The 24,752-nt window shown below is 37.1% G+C and overlaps 1 long non-coding RNA gene across 1 annotated transcript in view; it reads left to right on the forward strand.

Annotated features, from left to right (window-relative positions):
* The window catches only part of LOC138816351 (uncharacterized), an 85,596-nt gene that overhangs the window by 43,868 nt on the left and 16,976 nt on the right, over positions 1-24,752 (forward strand). Inside the window, exon 4 of the long non-coding RNA XR_011368624.1 lies at positions 5,849-6,001. This is a non-coding gene — a long non-coding RNA (uncharacterized lncRNA). The remainder of the gene's footprint in view (positions 1-5,848; positions 6,002-24,752) is intronic.

Genomic DNA, 24,752 nt, shown 5'->3' on the forward strand with positions numbered 1-24,752 from the left:
TAAGGATGACAGTGAAGCCATAATAAATAGCATTATCAATGAATAATTAAATATTTATGAAGCATTCTTTATGCTAAGCTGTTATTCAACAGCCCAGAAAGTCCTAGTATTTTGGTTATATTACAGTCAAACTGTAATGAATATCCTACAAAATTAAGAACTGTGAGGGGTGGCCTGGGCAGGATGGTTGAGAAATGTTGAATATGTGAGAATGTTGGAAGCGGTGACATAGATCAAGATGCATTGTACTCATAAACTGCTTTGTTGAATGGCAGCTTAAAGACAATTAAAAATATTAAAACAAATCCTACATTTCAGATCCAAAAAAAAGAAGAGGTTTAATGCAATTGTCTTAAATACTCACATGGCATTCCATTACTCCACATCACGTTTCCAACTGACACCTGCACTTAATAGAGGCTTTGGAGTCCTCATTTCAAAGCAAAGGTCAGTCAAGGTGACTTAGGCTGAGTAACATTAGAAAGGGGTTAATAATGTCCCTATGATTTGTGGCTTATAAGTAAGGGGCTAACCTTAGGACAGGACCTATTCATAGATACAGCTAATAGCACCACTACTCAACGAAGAACAGAATGGGAGAGAAGCAACAAAAAATATAGAGAATTGCTTGCTTGCTTCATATTTTGTTCTAATGTCAGAATTTTTCACAAGGATAAAACTATCCTTTTAATGAAAAAAAAAACTCTTGATAAGCCCATTGGAATGACCTCACAAAGGGAAAGATCCAAGAACAAAGGTTTCTATGCATCAGTTAATAATCCCTCACTAGAATGCACTGAATCAGCATCCCATTTGTTTTCCTGTGTGTTAATCAGCTTTCTCATGGCCATGGCAGAGTACCTGCCTGAAGTCATTTAATGGAAAAAAAATGTATTCGGGGTCATAGCTTCAGAAGTTTCAGGCTGCAATGACTTGGCTCCATGCCTTTGATCCCATTGTGAGGTAAGACATCATAGCACCGGAAGCACATGGAAAAGGAGTGTGTTCACCTTGAAGAAAACAAGAAGCAGAAGGAAAGATGATTAGACGTTCAGGATGCAATATCAGTCCCATGGACAATCCCCTACATGACCTACTTCTTCAAATAGGTTCCACATTCTAAAGCTTCCAGAATATCTGAAAATAACACTGCTAACCTTGGGACCAATATTTCCATACATTAACCATTAGGGGGACACTCCATATCCAAACCATAACAATTTGGGAAAGTAAATCCAAGGCGTGATTATGTGGAGGGCTAGAGCCAGAGGAGGTAGACCAAAAGCTTAAGACTATAAGATGTATGGCATAGGGAAAGTAATTTGGTATTTGATCCACTGAAAATATTTGTTTTTTGGCTACTGAAGATAAACTAGTAACCAATTAGAAATCATTTATTTTACTGCTTTTTGAATACATATTTATATTCCCCAGAGAGTTCTGGGTCAAACATTAGAGAGAATGGGGATATGAGCTTTTTCAGAGGAATTGGAGATAAATAAAAATGATTTATTTAACAAGGTATGGAAGGACAGAAGAAATACACAAAGATGCTGAAGGCAAAAAAACAAAAACAAAAACAAAAACCCAAAAAACAAAGATGTTTTGATTGTTTGTTTTGCCGGTCATGGCCTGAACTCTGGGACTGGGCACTGTCCCTCAGCTCTTCAGCTCAAGGCTAGTGCTCTACCAATGGAGCCACAGCGCCACTTCCGGCTTTTTCTGTTTATGTGGAGCTGAGGAATCAAACCCAGGGCCTCATGCTTGCAAGGCATGCACTCTACCACTGAGCTACCTTCCCAGCCCCAACAAAGATGATTTGAAAGAAAAACTTTACTACAAATTCCAGATCTTTTCACATCAGCTGTGGAATGTGTGTAAATCTGGGGTACAGATAAATGTGACTAAGGTCTTAAGATTCAGGGAAGCCCTGCTTTTTATCTGAGGCTTGTGTGAAAGTTGATGAGTAGAATGTAGAATACTCCTAACTGAATTTGTTCATCCCTCACACTTGTAAGACCTATGGGAAACATAGCAATGCAGTCTGTTAACACCTGGTCCTTGCCAGTACTAACTACACATTATGAGTTTAAATGGGATTAAGCCTGTCCCAGTGTGCCTAGTCCTGTGTCATTTAATCCTTGGGAGTATTTAACAATGGAAATTATTTTAAAAGACATCAGAACTTATCATTCTGTTTCCTGAGTCTTTCCCACGTCCATCCTGACCACTATAAAAGTGTGTCTGGTAGACTGCATTCCACAGTGGTTGAGAGATGTGTTTGGGGTCTGTAGAATATTCCCCTTCCTCATGTTTCCATTACTCAGGAAACATTTTCAAAAGATGAGATCTGCTCAATTTTGGAATAGTTTCCAGAGAGATGTGGCAATGTGCCGCCTCATTTGATTTACTTAAAATTAGACCAAAGTGAGGAATCCCAGTGTCCCCCTGGGAGCTATTCTGTACCACTGGGAGTATAGGAGTACAGTCATGCCCATTTGCTGCTGGACTACAAGAAACTCTCCATCGTTGAACTATATGATGATTTCCCTTTCAAACATTGGTCATCTCCATGAGAGTACAACTATTCAGTTAATATTCTTTCTGAGTCCCTCTCTTTCCTCTCCCAACTCTTACCTGCCATTACCTTCCGGCCTCATGTATGTTGATTGTAGCAGAATTAGAGAACACTTGATGGAAAATAAGTCTGTGCCTATTCATGTCCTAATCCTGAGAAGTCAATTGCAGATTGCATTTGTTAAAGACTTAAAATGGATCTCTCTGCATATGGGCATAGCAATCACCTCTGGATAGGTAGCTTCAACAACCGAAAGTTGTTTTGTTCACAATTCTCTCAAGACTATACATTTGAAATCATAGACAAATGGAGTTCTGGCTAGGGTTATTATCCTGACTTGCAGATCATCAGATAGCCACATTTTCCATGTTTCCTCACATGGTGAAGAGAGACAGACAGACAGAGACAGAGACAGAGACAGAGACAGAGAGACAGAGAGGAGACAGAGACAGAGAGAGAGACAGACAGAGAGAAAGAAAGATAAAGAGAAAGAAAGAAAGAAAGAAAAGAGAAAGGAAGAAAGAATTCCCATCCTTCTGAGACCATCCTCTTTGTGGGTTAGGATCCTCACTTTATGAATTTATAATCTTCTCTAATTTTGTCACCTAAAGACCCTATTCTATACAAACTGGAAGCTTGGATTTTAATATGGGTGTAGATTGTATTTGTATGTATTCATATGTGCATATGTATGTATGTGCATTTAGTTATATGTACTTCAGTTACATAACAGGTTGATATATCTACCATCAAATAAAAATGCATGATGGTTTCAGCACTGAAAGAGGAAAAGAATGAGTATAGAGTATGTCTATTGTACTGGAATTTCTAACTATTTGATTGTTTAATTTCTCAATCCTTAGAGATAGGTCCCAAAACATGAACCAAAATTGACCTAGAGATCCTAAGGATTTTCATAAGGCTACAGTAGAAGAGAATCTTGACTCACTCATCTGAAAATTTAATCTTCTGGTTTGTTCTTTTTAGAAACCTATTTATGAGTTTGACAAACTATCACAGTTTTAGAGAGCAGGTTTAATTCTAATGCTGGTTGTATTGCTGATTTGGTTTCTTAACTCAGCTATCTCTAACTGTAAATCTAGGTCTTCCCATGACTTCTGATGTAATATTTCAGGGATCTGGGATGTATGGATTGATATTATGATTATTTTTTGTCGGTTGTGGGGCTTGATCTCAGGGCTTGGGCACTGTCCCTGAGCTCTTTTGCTCAAGGCTAGTGCTCTACCACTTTAAGCCACAGCTTCACTTCCAGTTTTTGGTTAATTGGAGATAAGAGTCTCATAGAGACTTTTCTGCCCAAGCTGGCTTCAAACTCCATTCCTCAGATCTCAGCCTCCTGAGTAGCTAGGATCACTGGCACCTGGCTAGTGGCACACTTTTTGTTGTCAAAATCCAAAGGAAGCTTTAATCCCTGGAGGAGGGTCTACATATTCTCTAACTTTATGACAAGAATACTAGAAAAGAGAAGAGCTCAGTGCAATGTTGGAAATCAGACTTTCTAGGGAGAAGCAGAAGGCAGACACATAATTGACAGGTGAAACTGGGGAAGATTGAATGGAAGGATTCATGGAACAAAAGGGACAGCCTCTTGTGGGGTCAGGGGATTAAAAAGATCTTGCACTGAGGTATGGAGTCCTGATGTTTGGTAAAGGGCAGAATAATGATAGTTAACTCGTAACTAACAAGTGCTTTTGTATTGCTTGATCTTTATAAGCGCTTTACATTGATTGTAGTCCATTTAATTCTGACCATAGACCTTGAAGTAAGTACCACTTTTCCCTTAAATTCCAAAGGAGGTGAATGGCAGAGAGATGAAGCACATGGTTTGAAATCACATGGTTTTGCTAAGTGCAGGATGAAGTTGACTTTAGTCTATCTCCTAGTGGCTGTCCTGTTCTGCCAGAACAAGGAAATGAGACATAATCATGTTCCACCATGTTTTCTATACAGAGCACTGTTCCAAGAGAGAAGTATATAAGTTTTCCCCCTCAGGCACATATATTATGTAGAGAACAGTACAATCTGTGAAGGTACAGTGTGTCTTATAAAAAGCAACCATGTAAGAAACACGAGAATTGGGGGACAAAGAGAGTGATAGTAAACTCCAAATGAAGACTCATCAACCCTGCCAGAATCAGGAGCATCTATACAGAAGAAATGAAGTGTAAAATGAGATCTAAAGATCCACATGTGTTACATTATGTGTGAATGGAGGAAAACCAGTGAGAAGAAAGAGGTAGGAGGAATAGAATCAGTCTCACAATGAAGGCCTGTAGCAAATGGTATCACTCGCTCAGTTATTCCAAGGCCCCAAGAGTCCAAGGTATTACACTTACTCAAAAGTAGTTTAAGACTATTAAGACTATTGGCCGGGCATCAGTAGCTCATGCCTGTAACCCTAGCTACTCAGGAGGCTGAGCTCTGAGAATCCTGATTTGAAGCCAAACCAGGGCAAGAAATTCTGTGAGATTCTTATCTCCAATTAAGTACAGAAAAGGCTGGACATGGCACTATGGCTCAAGTGGTAGAGAGCTAGCCTTGAGCAAAACCACTTTAGCAATAAGGAGCTCAGGGTCAGTGTCCAAGCCCAGAGTTCAAGCCCCAGAACAGAACAAAAAATACTATACCACTTACTTTTGGTGAAATTATGCTCTTCATATTCTAGTTATTGGAGGCATAGCCTATGTCTCATGTATCTTATATTTCCAATACCAAATTAACAATAAATGTTCAATGCTTGTTGAATCCCTAAATTCATGAACAATCCTGACTTTTTTCTTGCTGGATATCTTTTCCTGAATTTATGACTTCATCTTGTGTAATTAGCATTTCCCTGGTCACTCCAAAAGCACCATGCAGTGTTTCTAGACTCTCAAAAGCTGACTAAGACAAAATCCATGGCAGGAATGCCACCATCTACTAAGGAAGACAATAAAAACACAAGTCTTTCAACTCCAGTATGTCTATGTATAAAATAGAACTGAACATATCTATATAAAAATCTCTTCCAAAAAACACTAAACACAAAAGAGGAAAAGTTTACCTTCCATTGTTAAACCACGGAGAGAACCCTACCATAACCAAAAATGAAATCTAATGTGGTCAGTAATCAAACATGCATGCTATTACTAAGTGCAATGCACTGAGAAAATAATGTCATTCTTATAATACTGTCCAAAACACATTATCTGAATTTCAATATTAGAGGTGGGAGGTTATATCAAGTAATTGCTATGTATTTTTTTCTAGAGGCCACAGTAGCAAATGGAAACTAAAAATATTAAAATGAAAATAAAAGACTGCAGATCCATCCCAGATGAGAGGGCACTGAGGATCCAAGGAACTTGAGATTGGACTCTCAGACTGAAAAAGATTATCAAGGAGACAGCTGGAAAATTTCAGGTAAGGTCTGTATGCTAGGTTTAGAATCATATCCATGCCTATTTAATAAATTCGGTAATTGTACTTAACCAAAAGCTATGTAACGAGTTTACATCTGTAAATGTCTAGTGAAAGGTAAACACATTTTATATAATTTTCTTTGACTTCATTGTAATTTTTTTCTCCTAGAAAGCAAGCAAGAAGAGGAAAAAATGAAGAAAGGAAGGAGGAAAGAGAGAAATAGAGAGAAAGAAAGAAAGAAAGAAAGAAAGAAAGAAAGAAAGAAAGAAAGAAAGAAAGAAAGAAAGAAAGAAAGAAGAAAGAATGAGAGAGGGTGGGAGGAAGAGAGGGAGAAAGGGAGGGAGAGAGGGAGGAAGGAAGGAAGGAAGGAAGAAGGAAGGAAGAGAGGGAGGGAGGGAGGGAAAGGAAGGAAAGGAAAGGAAGGAAGGAAAGGAGAGAGGAAGGTAGGGAGAGAGGGAGGAAGGGAGGAAGGAAGGAAGGAAGGAAGGAAGGAAGGAAGGAAGGAAGGAAGGAAGGAAGGAAGGAAGGAAGGAAGGAAGGAAAGGTGGGTGGGTCATGAGAAGCATGAGGGAATATTTTGCTGTACTATATAATTGAAATAATTTTTATGTCTGACATCCATAAGCAGCCCAGAATCTACAAACTTATATTCAGAATTTGGGAACAGTGCAAACAGGAAAAAAAAGACTAAAACACCCTATGCTGGGCCTTTTATTTACGTCTCTGTTGCTCAGTACTTAGCATCATGTCATTTTCCTGTCTTCTACTGTGTACCATAATTTTAATTCTATTTTACAGAAAGAGTTCCAAAGCAATCCAATTCCTTTTTCTGAACACAGAGAGCAAACAGCTTAATTGGAAATTGCTGTTTTTCTTCTCCCTGTGATGGTAAAAATCATTTTCCATTTCTTCAGGCAGTTTGAGAGTCATTGCCCTGCAGGAAATGAAGAACGTTTCCCTGCACTTTATTTTTCTATGTGCCACAAAATTAATTACGATTTTGTTTAATTTTAGGGTTGAGTTAGGGATGACAGAGAAGTGAAACGAATTATGGAGGAGTAGATAATACACAGACTTATATGATGCTTTGGAAAAGTTGCCAGGCGAATAATTGATGGTGATCGGATGTGTCCAGACCTTCTCCATGAAATGGTCCTTATGCCAAAATAAACTAAAGCTGCCTCTCTCTCCCTGTTTATTGCACATTCCTAATACATACATGCACACATGCACACACATAGAGTAAACCTCGCACCCACAGGAGTTTGTATTTTGAGCCTGCCTCTCATCATTGTTCACCCATTCCGAATGTGGCTTGAAATGCCCATTTCCTTCTATCTCATTTGCAAGCCAACCTCCTTTGTCTTAATTTTGGCCCACATTTTACTGTATGTGATTTTGTGTACCTAGTCTCACTGACCCAATCAGTGTGTGTGAACTACTGCTTTCTTTCAGGAGATTTTCCTGCCCTCACAATACCACGCTATAATCAGAGAAACGAATCAGCTGTACTCAAGCCCTGCCTGTGCAAAACACAAGAGTCCACATATCTTACCCTGTTGTACAAGGTTTTATGAGAACTAGATGCTCGCTTTCTATCACTGGACACTACAGGAGACCAGAGTATCCTTTCTTTAATAGTTATTCTTCAAACATGCTCTGACATTTTGCAATACCTTACCTGTAACCCACATAGCTCTTCTATTTGGAATGAATATCTTTAGCCTGCATCATCATCCTCCAAAATTTTAGGTAGCTCTCATATCCATATATTTATGATCTCTTTCTTGAAACCACCCTCTATTTTTTCTAGGTCAGAATCCATTATTTTCTTGTATATCTTGTAATTTTTGCTAGTTTCTTATTAGCCTGCCTTGAGTGGCTCTTGCTGGCCACAATCTCTACTCCTGACTGGGCTACTGATGGTGGGATTTGAACTTTCTGAAGATAGATAGAGAGTCTGTATGTTAGTGTCTATTCTACTTTAGGGTATAGAGGTGTCATTCAGAAAGGCAGCAATGAAAAGTTTAGGAAATATTGGAATATATGATGTAGTCTAAATATCTCAGCAATGTGGAAAGTCTGCTCCTATGGAAATACAAGGGCACTGTGATTCTGGAAAAAGGCTGCAAAGAATTAAATAAGAACAGTGGAATACACTACTTAAGAAAAAACCCACCACATCAAAGATATATATTACTGAGTAAAATACCTTGGAACCTTGTATAAAGCAATCTCCAAATTGGTTTATGTTTATTTGTACCATGCCCCTTTTCATGTGTGTTTGTGTATTTTCATAAATACCTTACAATGTTCTTTACTTCACTAATTCTTGAAAGTTATCTGTAGCAGGTTGACAATATTCCCTTCCCTTTTATTTTTTGGCTGGTCCTGGGACCTGAACTCAGTGCCTATGCACTGTCCTTGAGTTTCTTTGTGCTCAAGGCAAGCACTCTACCATTTGAGCCACAGTGCCACTTAATGGCTTTTTCTGTGTATTTCAGATAAGAGTCTCATGGACTTTCCTGCCCAGGCTGGCTTCAAACCATGATCCTCAGATCTCAGCCTCCGGAGTAGCTAGGATTACAGGTGTGAGCCACCAGTACCCAGCTATCTTATTTTTTTTTTTTTTTGTAATGAAAAACTTGAGGTTAGAATTAGTCCACGACCTCAGGGAATCTCTATGTCCACCCTAGATCAGAATGAGGATTTAACAACCAAGAAGAGTTAGGTGAAAGCTAGAAATGGTTTCCACAGAAAGAAATGGCAGGGCAAAGGCCAGACTTAACTGTCATCTGTCATCTAGCTCTCCTATGATTAGATTAGAGGTCTTGGATAAGCCATTTTTTTTCAGGCTATTGTTTCTTGTTTATAAAGTTGCAGATGGAAACTATAGGGACACTTTTATTTTTAAAAAGTGGCTCTTTGAGAAGGTCCAAGTTTAGTTTGCTACGTTCACAGTAGGGACTTAACTAGATTGAGAAAGCCTTAAGGTTTGTGTGTTGGAAGCCTCTGACCCTCCACATTGTTCTATGTGTGCTGAGGATTGACCTTAGCACCCATAGAACAAGGGGTTGCATTGCTGGGCTAGGTAGGGGTCAACATATCACCTCTTTGAACCATTGTTTCAGAACAGCATGGCAGAGGCTGCAGGAGAAAGTTTAATGTACTCTACTGGTTAAGCCTATAAAGTATGGGTCTTGCTTGTCTGGATTTGCGACTCATCTCTAAACCAAAACAGTAGTACCTCATTTCCCTTATTTTTGTAATGATGATAACAACAGACCTTAGAACTTCTCTTGAAAACAGAGCATCTTCTAAATGCTCGCTATTTTTTATTCCTGTGCCAACCACTTAAACCTACTGGGAGGATCCAAGAACAGTTTGTAAACTTTAACTTACTAATGGAAAATAAAGGCAGTAGGACAAATATGCCTTTTTATTTAAAACTGGGGAAAAATGTGCCCTCTTGTTCCAAAGTCCTGCTGGGGTCATAAGCTAAGAATCCCAAAGAAAGATTCATGCCATTTAGAGAACATCATTTATTCTCTTGAAAATATCTTCAAATTCCGTTTCATAGTAAATATTCTTTAAGATGTCTTTTGTTCAAATCTGTTTGCAGATTTGGGTGTTTGGATGCTTTCTTTTACATATGCCCTTCTCCTGTTAGAAAAACAACTTAGGGGTAAGCAAATACTACGGTGTTTCAAGTTATAGAAGCCATTTTTTAATCTGTGGAGAGTTCAAACTAGTTGTTATGAATGGAGTGGTGAATCTTGTGCCTGTCCCACAATTATATATTAAAAATTGATGATTTTTTTTTACAAGCTCACAGAAGAAAAGAGTTTGTTATGAGTCTCAGGTGAGACATTGGACTTCAGGCTTTTGAATTGAGACTGCAATGAGTTAGTACTTTGGTGCTACTGAAATAGAATGAATGTATTTCACACGTGAGGATGTCATTTTGGTTGACTAGGGTGAGAGACTATAGTTTTAATGTCGCTACCCAATTAAATCCCAACTCATGTGGAAGTTTAATCCGTACTGTGAGATAGGAGGAGATAAGACCTGATGGAACCATTAACATGGTAATGGGACTGTGAGGGTTCTACATCCATGAAAATTCAAAGATCTTCTCATTTTTGTTATTATAGAAAATAAACTATATATGTGTATATATATAAACTAGATGTACCATATATTCTCCATAACATCCCTTTTTGTTGTTGTTGTTGGTTGTGTGGCTTGAACTCTGGGCCTGGGTGCTGTCCTTGAGCTCTTCAACTCAAGGCTAGCACTCTACCATTTGAGTCACAGCACCACTTCCAGTTTTCTGGTGGTTAATTGGAGAAAAGAGTCTCAGGGACTTTCCTGCCAGGGCTGGCTTTGAACTGTGATCCTCAAATCCCAGTCTCCTGAGTAGCTAGGATTACAGGCTTGAACCAGTGGCACCCCGCTCATAGCATCCCCTTTCTACAAATTAAATATTCAAAAAAACATAATAACTTTAGAACATAAACACAGGATAAGAAAAGTAAGTCCTCTTAAGTTTTGAATATTCATGTCAAAATAAAGGGGTGGCACATGCCGTGGGTTTCTCCTATTTGCAAAGGATTAACTATGAACAGAATAATCCTGTTCTTTGAAAACACCACATCAATATATGCATTTATTGACTATAATAAAGAAGAGCTTGGAAAATTGTATAAGATAGTTTCCAAAATGGTATTTGGTTATTTGCACAATCATCTTATGGCTAGTCATACTTTTAGAAAGGCATTGTCTCTGAAATTCTGGGGCATTGCTGAACCTTGCAAATCAAATAGAAAATAAAAGCTGCCAGTCCAGGCTGGGACTGTGGCTTAGTGGTAGAGTGCTTGCCTAGCATGCATGAAGCCCTGGGTTCAATTCCTCAGTACCACATACATAGAGAATGCTGGAAGTGGCGCTGTGGCTCAAAGTGGTAGAGCACTAGCCTTGACAAAAAGAAGCTCAGGGACAGTGCTCAGGCCCTGAGGTCAAGCCCCAGCACTGGCAAACAAACAAAAAATAAAGCTTCCAGTCCAGCACCCACATTTATTGACAAGCTTCTGTTTGCAAATAATGATACATAGAGCTGAACTTACGTCTGCCATGGAGATTGTGAAAACAGAGAGAAAAACTACTGATAAATAACTACTAAAGGTAGAATGAGTTCCTTTTGAGAGAATGAGCAGGAGGGAATTTGATTAAGAAGGAAAATGACTGGAATTCCTCAAGAAGTGGAGATATCTGGCCCAAGGCTTAAAAAGACTTTTAAAAATATTTCTATTGTTACTATTCATGTGTTGTACAGAGGGGCTATCACTTCAAAAGTCAGGTAATGAGTACACTTCTTTTTATTTGGGATAATGTCAACCTTCCCTTTCTCCAGTTTTCCCCTTCCATCCTTGCCCACAGTTACAAAGGTCATTTCCACATAGTATACTGACTATCATCATTGCATGTGTTCAGTCAAAAGAAGTTTTTTTATTGTGGACAATTTGGAAAGAACGTGGCAGAAAACACTGGAATCCAGGAGAGGAGGAGAAGGTTGACCAGTAAAAGGGAAAACAGCAGAGACAAAGGAATGAAGACAGGTACTGCAGTTCAGGTTTTTGGAAAATGGCTTACACATGGTTTTACTTGCTTGAACTCAAACGAAAAGATGAAAAGCTAGGAAATGTTAGGTAAGACTTGTAGCGTTCATGTCCCTCTATCCTAACATCCAGTCACCATTAATTCCCCACCTCTTACTATCTTGCTGAAAAAGGACCACTTCAAACATTTTCTAAACTGTTCTTATGTGATGTTGTATTTTTTTTAATGTGGTAAAAATGTGAAAAGGAATGGCATGTATTAAGTTAAACATGCTAGAGTCTTACAGGACTTGTTGAGAGTCCTTAGTAACAATATAATTCCTAACTATTTAGTAGTTGAGGGAGGATGCTGCATTGCCAACCGACTCCTTTATTAAGCATATATTCCCAGATGAAGGCATTAACTAGATTTATTAGTTCAACAATGATATATCATATATTGTACATTTGTACTGGGTATTAAAATAGAGCCTATTCTCATATAGCTTATTCTGGCAAAATAGTGTACAGGCATAGACATCCAAGCACTAACTGTGAGGATCAATATTTGGCATACAATATACTGATTTCTGTAACACTGGTGGCTGACATGTTGTCTGAGGTAGAGCCTGGAGTATGGATGATATGCAATAAATGTTGGGAAAAGATTGGAAGATAAGGAGAACAGAACCAAAGGAGGAAAGATTTGGGGTGAGAAAATGAGGTCAATATGGATAATCCTGGAAACATAACTGGATGGGCTAATGTTAAGATGCTATGAGGTACTGGAGGAAGTGGAATGCATAATTCTGCTGGGTCACATTAAGGCTGACAGTGACATTTCTTTCACCACAAGGCCGCCCAGACTGATTCCATTGCAGAGACAGATATATTCTAAACCATAGAGTGAGTTAACTTAGAGAGTTGTTGCTAGAAAAGTTCTTGGAGGCTTTTCAGTACAAGCTTCTTTCCTTAATCTCTCTCTATCTCCTTGTACACTCAGAATGTCTGTCTAACAGGCATGGAGATCTTCTTATCTGTTTTGCAATACCTTCTGGCTTGACCACGAGAATGCTCAGAGCTTATTCATATAATACTACAATAAGACAGATCCCCAAAGTTCTGACTAGTTGGGTAATACACCTTACTCTCAATGATTCATTCATTTACTTGTGTAGTTAAAACATCTATCATTTGCCAAAATATTTACTTAGAACACCAAACAGGATAAAAATGAAAAACGTAACAAAAGGTTAGCTGTGTTAATTCTTTTAATGACATTTAATATGTCATCTATAGATAGCATACTAAAAGTGTGAGGAAATTATTGCAAAAGTTGATCATGATGAGAAACCAGACAAATGTATCATTTTATTCTACGTATCCTGGTAGTTTAGTTAGTTTAGATTCATAAAATCCAACTTATGAGAAGAAAGAAACCTAAGTGGGTAAAATCTACATGAATGTAAAATGTAACTCCACAGTGCTTTGTTGTTATGTGTCTGCTTAGCATTACACAGAATCCTTTGCACTGAATCAGATTGGATTTTGGACACTCTTACTGTTATGAAGACTGATTCCAACTTTGTTCAGGCTAAAGGGCATGGAATCTGTTCCTGAATTTGTTCACAGAGGGCCTCTGGCTGTGCATCCTCTGCCAATCACTATTGTAAATATATTATCTAAGTGATCAGCATAGGAAATTTATGTTCCAATTTTTTAATTCAGCAACCACCATGACCAATCTCTGGGCAGAGCCCTCAGGAAGTGACTTGTATTTAGCTTTGAGTTTCTTCCATGAGCTCTATACCCATACAATAGGTGGATTAGACAAGGAAGCAAGAGATAGGTTGACAATACTTAATCTAAATACCTTCTTTTTAGAATGGAGCAAATTATCTGAGATGGGTAACCTGACAAGTGTTTCACGGAAACAAGTAAAGAAGATTTAGGGTGTGTATGTGACATTCTCTAACACTTTTTGGTCTTCACTCTTGGCAAAAACAGTGTGTCAACAACTTTTACCTGACGCACTGAATGTACAGAGGCTTTCATTTGGCACAAAACATGGAAAAAAGTGGAGAAAGACTCAGAGATATTTCCAGTTACAACTCCAGATGGCACCATTCACAAAGGCTGCAGTATCAATGGCACCCTCTCAAATTGTGCAGTGCACACTCCTTTCAATGGTGCAAAATGAGACAGAGAAACATTCTTTTTATGTGCTAACAGGGCAGTATAATAAGGTAAAAGATACAAGGTTATGTAGAAAGCAACTGAGGCTTAAGGCAGGTATGATTGATGTAGACTTGTGAGGCTCAGATACAAATCCAGTCTGTAGAACAGAATTTGGAATCCATGATGCAGGCTAATTGAAAAATATTGCTGATTAAAAGGTGAACCTGGGATTAGAAATTTGGATTTAAGATTGGCTAACAGAACTGGAAAAAACTGCCAAGATGAGATGGGTTGTTTTTGCTTTAGAAGTAGAGCATAAAAGTAGAGGGATACGGAATTAGACCTTGGCAAACCCTAGGGTTAAGAAAAAGGATTAGGGTAAGAAGTAAGAAAAGCTATGACAAGAGCTGGAAGCAATACATTCACCCTCCAGCAAATTCTGTTCAGTGTCACTGGGCAAATTGTAGTGGTATATCACAGACCACAAGGACTCTGTGGTTTTGAGAATCTTTGTTTGGCAAAATCTGGTTTGCCATATAAGGTCACAAATTGTCCTTTAAAAAAAACCAACAAACACATATTCTGTTACTGTTTCTTAAGATATGCCTCAAATGTATTCAGTTCTATCTGAAATAACTCCCACTAAGTAAAGGAGATTGAAATCCTACAAATTCTTATTTTTTTGAAGGTTGAAAATATAAGATTTAATATAGGAGACTCGATCATCATTAGAAAGTAAATTGGAGAATTTTCAAACTCAAAGGTATTTAAGCAGAAAGATTTACCCAGTTTATTTTGTTGAAATTTTAAGAACTTCAAGAATATTTGCCCCACTTTATTTCTGAGATGTAAAAATACAAAACTTTTTATTATTGAAATTACATGACTGGTGAAATCATAAAATTGCAAGTTGGCTGCCAAAATGATACTATAATGTGCAATTGCAGGTGCGTACATTTAGACAACCAAATAGAATATTAAGGTGACCAATTCTTAAAATATTGTTTCTGTTATCCTTATTCCCTTATTTCAAAATTATCACTTGATTCCTGTTTTCACTGATAGGCTTTATAATTTTTTTAAAATGGCATTGGTACTGTTTTAACTTACAAATTGTTTTAACTTACAATATTTGGATTCAATATAGTAATTCTTTTTTATTGAAAAGGTGATGAGTAGGGAGTATATTTATATAGGTAAGGCAATAAATGCACTTGCTACAAATTCTTAAGAATCATTTATAATATAAATAGACAAGGTCAAATGCATATATTACATGAATGTATTAATTAACATATGGTAAGCGCAGGGAAGAATTCCAGTGGTGGAACTCATTGGAACAACTCTCTAACAAAATGAATACCAGGAAGCTAGAACTTGGATGTCAGAGCGTGAGGCCAAAGGGAGGTGTAGATTAATGAAGAAAGGAAGAGAGAATACAATCATAATGTCCAGTGTGAAAATGACACCAGGAAAATTGAGGGGTTAAGTGGGGTTGGGAGATGGAGGACAATAATGAAATGGTTGACCTTGATCCAGATGAATTTGACTCACAAACTGCTGTGTTGAATTGAAACCCCTTTATACAACTACTTAAGGATAATAAAAAATGAATATTTTAAAAAGCCATTAATTATTTAGGTAGTAAAGGAGTTTACATTCATCTACTCTCTTTCATATTCAGAGGGAGCTTAGGCTCAATAAACATCTTTTGAAATTCAGTATTGGGAGAGAATTTTGGTACAATTCCTTTTGTTCAATAGGTACTTAATCCATCTCTGACATGGTAACAAAGTTAGGGAATGATACAGAATGCGAATACAATCCTTACTCTGTAAACTTACACCATAACCTACTTACGCAAGCAGTAAAAGTAAAGACATTAGAGAAACACACACTAAAATGTGTAAACAAGGAAAACGTTAGAGAGTAAGAGGAGATTATGATTTAGCCAGGGTAATGATGGAAAAAAACTTTCTGAGGCAATTATATTTTATCTGAGATGTAAACATGAAATAAACAGCCTTATAAACAGCCTGAACATGGTGAATGGCATATACAAAGGTAATAGTGGGAGGAACTAAAAGTTGGAGGAGTCAAAGGCCAGATTGTCTTGTAGATGATTTAGGACTGGCAATTACAATGGGGTGACTATCAAAGCCATCTAGTAGCTGTTGGACTAAGTGATTGATGGATGGATTCAATGGTGTACGTGGAAATAGAATACAGCGCTTATTAATGGATTATTGTATAGAGCCCAAAGCACAGAAGAGTCAGAAATGACATTTCAGGAACAAAATTTAGTTTTGTTTTAAATGTGCAAATTTGAAAGTCAATAGAAGGCTTTTTCCTTCATACTAAAAAAAAATAAGTTGATAGACACACATCAAAGTGAACAAAAATGCTACCTTGTTACATGGAGTCTAAGTCTCAATACCTTCACTATAAGCTGCTGGATAATGACCTTGATACTGACCTTGGCATCCAAGGCTTTCAGTGATGTCCCCTCTACCATGACACCTTTTTAGTTCACTTTCCTTCCATGCAGTTCCTTCGTTTATAAACTATTAATTTCTGTAAAATATGACTTATTTTCTTGCTGTACCCTAAATAAGGTAAAATCTAAATAGAGTGATGTTATGGAAGAATGAAAAAAAGAACTTTCTGTTTAATTCTGTGCCTTGAGATAATGGGGAAAAATAGATTGAGGTCACAAGTTGAAAGCCTTCTGAATTTCTTTTCAGTACCTAGCCCACCAACCTCCACATTTATTTTTGTCTCATATTGTATCATCATAAATTAATATTTCAAAAGATTTCATTATAGTCTTTATACCTAAACTCACTTATATATATACTATGTAACTTGATTAAATCCATTTCATTTATATAACTTATTTTTAATTCCTTTTCCTTTTCTTCCTGCTTCATAACAGTTGAAGTGGATTTTATTATATTATTTTCATACATATACGTATATGTAATTTATAATGTTTGACATATATAATGCCACGTATATGTATACTCTAATATATATATATATATATATATAAAATGTTACATATATGTGTACCTTAATCACATCTACGCCCATCATTTTCGCTTCCCTTCCCCCTCATTCATTGTTTACCATCTGAGCAATCTTCCTTTCATTACCATGACATATTTTTTTCTGGATTCTTCAATATGAGCAACAACATTTGATATTTGTCTTTACCTCACTTATTTCTACCCATTTTCCTAAAAATGACATGATCTCATTTTTCTTTGTTGATAAATGATATTCCATGATGCATTTGTACTCCATTTTCTTTATCTAGTCATTGTCAACTTCGAGCTGTCTGAGTCTTAAAGATTTGATGGGATTAGCCTGATTCCTAGCCCTGTACAGGTATGTCCTGATTATTGGACTTATCTTTAAACCTCATTCCCATGCTAAAAGTGGTTTGTTCCTGGATCACAGTATGTGGAATTAAAGAAGATATTCTACAATTTATTTTGAGCAAGCATCTTCAATGTGTCCTACAGTGAGGTCTTTGTTTACATTTTGTCTCTACCATTTGTCAATATGGAAATCTGAAGCTCCTGGACAGAGGGAAAATAAATGAAAAAAAAAAAAGCCAGCAGTAGGTAAGCAAGGCTGAAAATAAAGAGAAAAACTAAGGCCTGATGACATTTTTCTTCGAGCCAACGGATTAAGCTCCACATTAGATGAGTGTTATTTCTGGACTTTAAAATTGCGTGAGTCAGTAAACCCTCTTTATGGTTGAAGCCAATTTGACTTGGATTTACCAATGCTTGCCATTTGAGGCAACTTGATACAGAACCTTTGAAAGGTACCTGAAGATTCTGATGGGCAAATAAGAGGTCCACTGATATTTGTGGCCTCACACTGCCATAATCTGAGAATTTACCAGTTTATGATAGTAAGCAACATAGAACATAACTTTAAATCAGGGTAGTCCAGAAAGGAGGTCCTGTTGAGATTAGCCTTGTTTCATTGTCATTCCCTATTTAGTCATTAGACTTCCGTATCTGTCTCCCAGAAGAGTAAAAGGAAGTAATTCTACTTATCTCTCCTTGAGAAAAGCTTCCTTCCCCAGGGCTAGGAGGGCCTACACCAAGTTTACTCTCCCACTGACACCATGAATGTATTCATTTCCCTTTAGGTATTTAACGTAAACCAGATAAGCCACAAAGTTATAATAACTTTAGTCAATTTCAATTCTAAGACAAGTGGAATGTTAGGGGGCCAACATTTCAAGTACAAGATATTGTGATTTCAATGAGGGTGAGCCTTTGGGGAATTGCTTTCTCAAACGTTCCTTCCAATGTTTACATTATGGCATACAGTCCAGGATTACATGGGGAATGATCCTCTTGAACCTTGTTAGAAAGTCCTCGTAAATCACATTCAAGAAAATATAGTTAACTTCCATATACATATATATGAAACTCAAGAACGTGGACAAGTGGAATGAATTCCAAACTGTCAGTTTATAGCAGTTAACTTTCCTTTTCAGTCTGGGGATTGAAATTTGGAATGAGGAAAGCTTTAATGGGAATAGCATGTTCTTTGAGAAGCCAGAGGTTCTGGCTGATTCTCGAAATACTTTATAAGGAATGATACTTTGGAATTCAGAAAGCTGAGGTTATATTCTCAGGTGTATGTGGGATTCAACTATCTCCAAACTACTAATGCTGTGTTTTTCCATCTATAAAATGGGCTTCATCTTGCCATTTCATGGTGAAGTATAAAAAGAAAGTATTCTTGAATAAATATAGTATTTATAATGCGCTGTGCTCGATATATCAAGTTTTGCATATAGACATTAGTTGTTACCATTTCACCCTTAATATTACTAATCATTAAGTAGTGATGCAGATTAATATTTAAGACATTTAATATTCATACCATTAACAGCACAGGTTCTAGTAGGTTTACTTTTTCAGATGAAAACTTTTAAGCACAAAATTTTGAAGAAGTGCCCTGAGGTCATACAGGATGCTGATGCTTGCTTGTAAGGCATCTATTTCCTTTTGTTTGGAATATCACTGTGAGTGGGTTCAATTTTTCTGATGAGACAACTGGCTTAACTGTTTTAGTACATTTTGTGATGCTATAATGGGAGATATAAGTCTGAGTAATTTATAAGGCTAGACAATTCTTTTCTTAAATTATAGAGGTTAGGAAGCCCAAGATTAATGTGGCAGTATCTGTTGAGGGTCTTAATGTACCCTCAAACCACCTAAGGTAGATGACAAAGCCATGAATCAGTTCTATGTTCACTGGACAGAAAAGTGGAACAATACAAGCATCTTCCAGTAGGCCCTATATATTTCCAAATCATTGGGTTGGTGCTTAATTTCAGTGGTAGTTTTAAGAGCAGACAAAAATATTCAAACCACAGTACTTTCAAATTATTTCTAACTTTCTCAAGATCACCCAAAACTTAGTTCCGACCTTTTGGTTATCTTTTAGTTCATAGTACACTGTAATATTTCCATCACTCACCAACTATTTCCATTTCAAAATTTTTGATTTTATACTTTCTACCTGTACCATTCTCATCCTTCTTCTGGGTGACATTTTGATGACTTATAATAGTGGCTATGTAGATAAACCATAGATCACTAGGTATATTGTAAACTGATATTACTTTCATGGAAATTGTTGGAGGAATGTCATGAAAGCATGTCACTAAGTTGCCTATCAATTTACAAGTATATTGAATAATTTGATTGAGAAGAGTCTTTTTAAATTTTAACATCTTCATGATCTAATTAAAATCTTTAATCATTAACACATGATCATGCCATAATAATGTTAACATCATTTACACATTATTATGTCATCATCACATAGTATGTCACATTTACTGATTCCAAACTTTTAAAATTAGGATTAAGGGTCTGAGTTCTTATTGTTTCTGGTAAATTTCACAATCATTTGAAGTTCTTTGTTGTGTTTTGCTGTCAAATCTGGTAGGGTGCCCTAAAAAAGATCACTGTTCCTCAAGTCATGAATGTAAAAATTTCTAGTATTCTTCTCAATAGTTATTGTGTTAGCAATCGCTCTCAGCTCCATTCCCATAGATGCTATGTAAAAGGGAATGCGTTAAGCAATAAGGTATCACTACTTGGCTATATGAACTCAATAAAACTTTGCTATTGTTCTGAAACCACCGATAGTGCAATAAATAAATTGGCTGAATTAGAATGACAGGCTGTAGAAGGTGAATGGATAATGAATTGTCAGAATTGGAAAGAAGACTGCTATGAAACTCTTCTGCACTCATCTCAAATTACCTTACATGAACATTGTGCCCTGCAGTTTGCAGATTTTTTTCAAGTACTTCATTGAATTTAATCTGTACAACCACCTTATAAGGAAGATATTCTTTTTACAATACTACAACAGTAAGGACTAGACACATAGCAGAACGCACCTAGGGTCCACAGCAAGAAATGGGGCTTAAATATTAATCATGACCCATCAATGTTGAGTCTAAGTCTAACACATTATACCAATGGAACAAGAATATTATCAGCAGAGAAAGAGTTAAAATCCCATGGGTTTCTTTGTGAATGCTTGGCTTCCAATGAATGACTTGGATTTTTCTTCATTTTTTGTCTCTTCCTTTGTTTTGATAGTTTTCTTGGCCACATTCATGGGAAGTGACTCCAATGAAAACTTGGTGATTTCCAAGGCTGGTTAATGTATCAGTGACCACAGATTCTCAAGGATGTAGCCAAACTTGATGTCCTCAGTTGTGGGCCAGGCATCCTCATCCGGTCCAACAGGATGATCTCCTACTAGAGCTCAAGTCTCTGTGTACATTGGCCTTTGCCTTTATATTGGACTTTATATTGGGCACGCAATCCATGTCTACAGCTGGGGCATTTTTTATATGAACACTAAAGACACAAAACACTTTCAGTTTCTTCAAAAACTGCTTTTTAAAATATTTAATTGCCTTTAAGGAGTTGTACAAAGAAGCTGCTATTTAACAAAGCAGTTTATGAATACAGTGCATCTAGATCAATGTCCCCGCTAGCAACCTTCTCATTCATTCAGCCCATATTCCTGTCAGTACATTTGTAAACTACCTGATATATCTACTTATATGTTTATAAATAAATTCTAGTTTTATATATGTCTATCTGGGCCTAACTTACTTCACCTAACCTAGTTTTTTATCAATTCCTTCCATTTCATTGCAAATGATACAAATGGATGAGTAAAATTCCATTGCACATGCATATCACATTTTTTGATCCATTTGTTCATGGGAGGGTATCTGGATTGATTCCATACTTTGGCTCTGGTGAATAGTGCTTGCTGCAATGACATGCTAATGGCATGTATCTTGGATAGTAAGCTTTTGGACCAATGCCCAGGAATGAAATTCCTGGATCATAGGGTAGTTCTGTGTTTACTTTTATTGAGGAACCTCCATACTGCTTTCCAGAGTGTTTGAACAAATTTACATTCTCACCAACAGTGTATTCTAGAGTTTTCTATTGACCACGGGACTCTGCTTTTTTCTCTGTCTCCTCTCCATTAGTGGCAGAGTTTTATTTATCATCAGTTTCCTTTATTTTTCCATGCTTTAAGTTAACATGTTTGTTTTGGAGAAGGACAAGCACTGGTGTGACCTCTGCGCTTACTTATTCACTTTCTTTTAGATCTTGTACACTGCTTCTTTGGAGCCCTGAGCTTTCTCTGGCAGGTGGTGCCAATGGACCCTTTGACTCATTTAGATTTTAAGGGGAAAATTGTTCCTGTTTTGTTATCCATTGTGTATTGTGATATAATAACTTGTATAGTATAGAGGCTTCATAGCCTCATTTTTCAAGAAGATGAACACAAACACACACAAACACACACACACATACTTGAACACATCTTTGCATTATAACCATCCATTTAAAGAGAACTAGGATTGAACTTATGTCTGTCTAAGGTAAAAGTCAGTGTTTCTTCTTTCTTCCTTAGTCTGATATTGAAACTAGGTTTTGAAATGTGATATTCCACCACAGACTTCTAATTGATTCCCATGTCTCTTCTGCTAAGTTTATCTTTAGCTAAGACATAAATTCTAGAAAAAATAGTTATAATTTCTAGTTTTGGTGGTCCCAATATAGTTTAACTAGACTTATTTTCACAGCTCCTATTCCCAGTAATACTGAGTGACATTTTCGGCTGAGCAGCATCAGCACTGATGTTAAAGATTGCACCGACCACCCTTTCAATTCTTGTGACATGGTACAGCATTATAACTAAAAGGACAAGCTGAAGTTGTATGTAAAAGATGGTCCCTGTTAAAGGGGAAGTTATGAGCCCTTCCTTTCCTCTTTATTCTTCCCTGTTGCTTGAGGCAAGGTATTCATTGAGGCAGACATTTTGTCATGTGAAATTGATGTCTATATCTCATTGATGAGAGTAAAGAGGTAAAAGGCCCCTATGTTACTAACATGAAAGAGCTACCACTCCAATTCCTACCTCCTCCTCACTACATACTTTCAAATTAATTAAGGCTGATCTTTCTTCTTTCAAGGAATTGTTATTTATTTCATGTATATATAATTGAAAACAATCTAAATGGATACATATGGATAGATCTTTAAGAGAGTGAATAGAAAGAGTTAAATGTTGATAGAATTAAGAAAATCTTGCATGCATGGAAGCAATCTAATGCAGTTATCGAAAGTTTTAAATGTAGTTAAGGGAAAACATTTCAGAAATGTAGAATCTTACACCATTACTTGGTATATCTGCACCCAAACAAATTACATATATTATACTTGCTAGCCCTTCCAATCTTATGCAAAAAGACAAAGTCTGTAATCAAACCTCTGTAATTTCCACTTGCTAGCTGTTTGGTATTGCATGAGCCCATTTATCTCTCAGTCTTATTTTTTTTAATTTTATTTTATTGTAAAGATGCTGTACAGAGGGGTTGCAGTTACATAAGTAGGGTAATGAGTACATTTCTTGTCGAGCACTGTTACTGCCTTCCTTTGTTGTTCTCCCAGTATTCCTCCTTCTCCCTCCAAGTCTTATTTTTACTACACTAATGATAAAGGTACGAGATACTGATAAATTATTGCATACAAAGTAATTTTACAGTGCCTTCAAAGAGAAGAGGTCCAAATACTAGGAATTCCCCTGGATCCTGACATTCCCTACACTTCTGGGCCTTTGTGTCTGACTAGGCTTAAAGGAGCTGACTGTATGCTGTCTTCAATACTCCTACTCTGATCCCTTTCCTTTCTGGATGTACAAGAGGTATAGTTCAACCATTTCGTGAAGGCCCCATTAGCATAAATGAAGTGCACACAACCCAGGAGAATTGAGACTCTGTCAGTGGAAATCTCCAAGTGGAAAGGGTCCTGACGTGGGAGTTGTTGCTTTAGAGCCCTTGTCAGTAAGAGCCTTTGTCTTAGGGGTTTGTAAATATTTATTTTTTCCAACTACTATGAGAGGAACAACAGCCATTCCACATGAATGGATTACGTTAAATGAACCCAAAGTCTGTAATTCAAGCTGTCAAACGTGAGGGAATACCAGACTTAAGGCTGCTGTTCCAATCGGCTCAGAATAAATAAGGACTTTGGGCAGAGCTCTTTAACAGAGCGGCTCACGGACATATGGAAGACGTTACTAACAAAGATGACTGAAGAAAAGGAAAAACACATTAAATGAATTCAAGAAATACCTCGTCTTTCCTCCAGAGAGAAATGGGACTGGGCTTTGAGGGAAAAAATAGTTGGCCTAGAAATAGGGAAATGGATTAAAATTAAACCAAGAATGAGGGGTGGCACGTGGAGGCCCTTCCTGTTCCTAAGACATTTGTCTGCTTTTCATTTCTTCTTTGGGGAGTCTGGTGGTAGGACAGCCAAATAGGAACCAATGTGCCTGTACGGACAGACAGGCTGAGTGAAGAGTCAGAGACATGTTTATTATGAAACTTATGCACTAAGAATCTCAAAGTTTCCTAACCATAGAATAAAGATGAAATTTGTGTTCATTGAAGTAAAAAATGCATTTTCAAAGAGAGATTGACCAGTGATTCAGGTAAAATTGATTCAAATCTATAAATGTTGCACTGGGAAATTACTTTTGCTAGACATAGGCAACAAGGCTTGAGAGCCAATCTGACTTAGTGGGAAAACATTTAGCTTCTAGTCCTTGTTGCATAGCTCAGATGCTTTGAAGAAGGAAATAAATTAACCTTTCCTATCTAATCATTAGTTCAAAATGTCAGAATTTTCTTTCTAATGAATTAATACTGAATTGGGTCATTTGGCTAAAACTGTGATATCAAGTATACTTGGTGTTACTGTCTTTTTATACTCTTGCTTGGGAAATGATTCAGGTGTTGTGATTGTGTTCAGTTTTATTTAAGGTTGTCCATTACATGTGCTAGGATATACCTCCTTAACTTTTCTAAGGCAGGTGTGGCCCAGTATATTGTTTGTCTAGTGGGAAATAGCAGAGATGACATGGGTTTGAGAAGAAGCTTTAAGGGCTAGTGAGAGACTCAGTACATCTGTATCTTCTTCACCTCTGTCTTCATGGCCAATCATGATCCAGATCTATAGCCATTCATCAATCTTTCTCTGTGGTGAAAATGACAAGAAGCTGTGTCTTTGAAGCTGACTGGACAAGAACAGACAGGCTAAATGAGAAACACATGCTTATTATTTGAAGTCACTGAGATTTTGTGAGAGGGGTATGCCTTTCACGGCAGCAAAACTCACACATACTGACTACTGACTGGTACAACAGAACTGGAGAAAATTGTAATTCCACAATGCATACATTCTCGCGTTAGAGTTAGTATATTCCACTGGTCCCCGAATAGTTCTGAGAAGTTAATTTTTAATGTTTGTAGTCTTTCAACAGATTTTCTCCACTTAGTTAAGATAAGTCAGCCTAATTCCATCCTCTAATAATTGGTTTACCTAAGC

Source organism: Dipodomys merriami, unplaced genomic scaffold, assembly GCF_024711535.1.
Source record: "Dipodomys merriami isolate MVZ:Mamm:240054 unplaced genomic scaffold, mDipMer1.0.p SCAF_11, whole genome shotgun sequence".
In the NCBI taxonomy this organism is placed as follows: Eukaryota; Metazoa; Chordata; class Mammalia; order Rodentia; family Heteromyidae; genus Dipodomys; species Dipodomys merriami.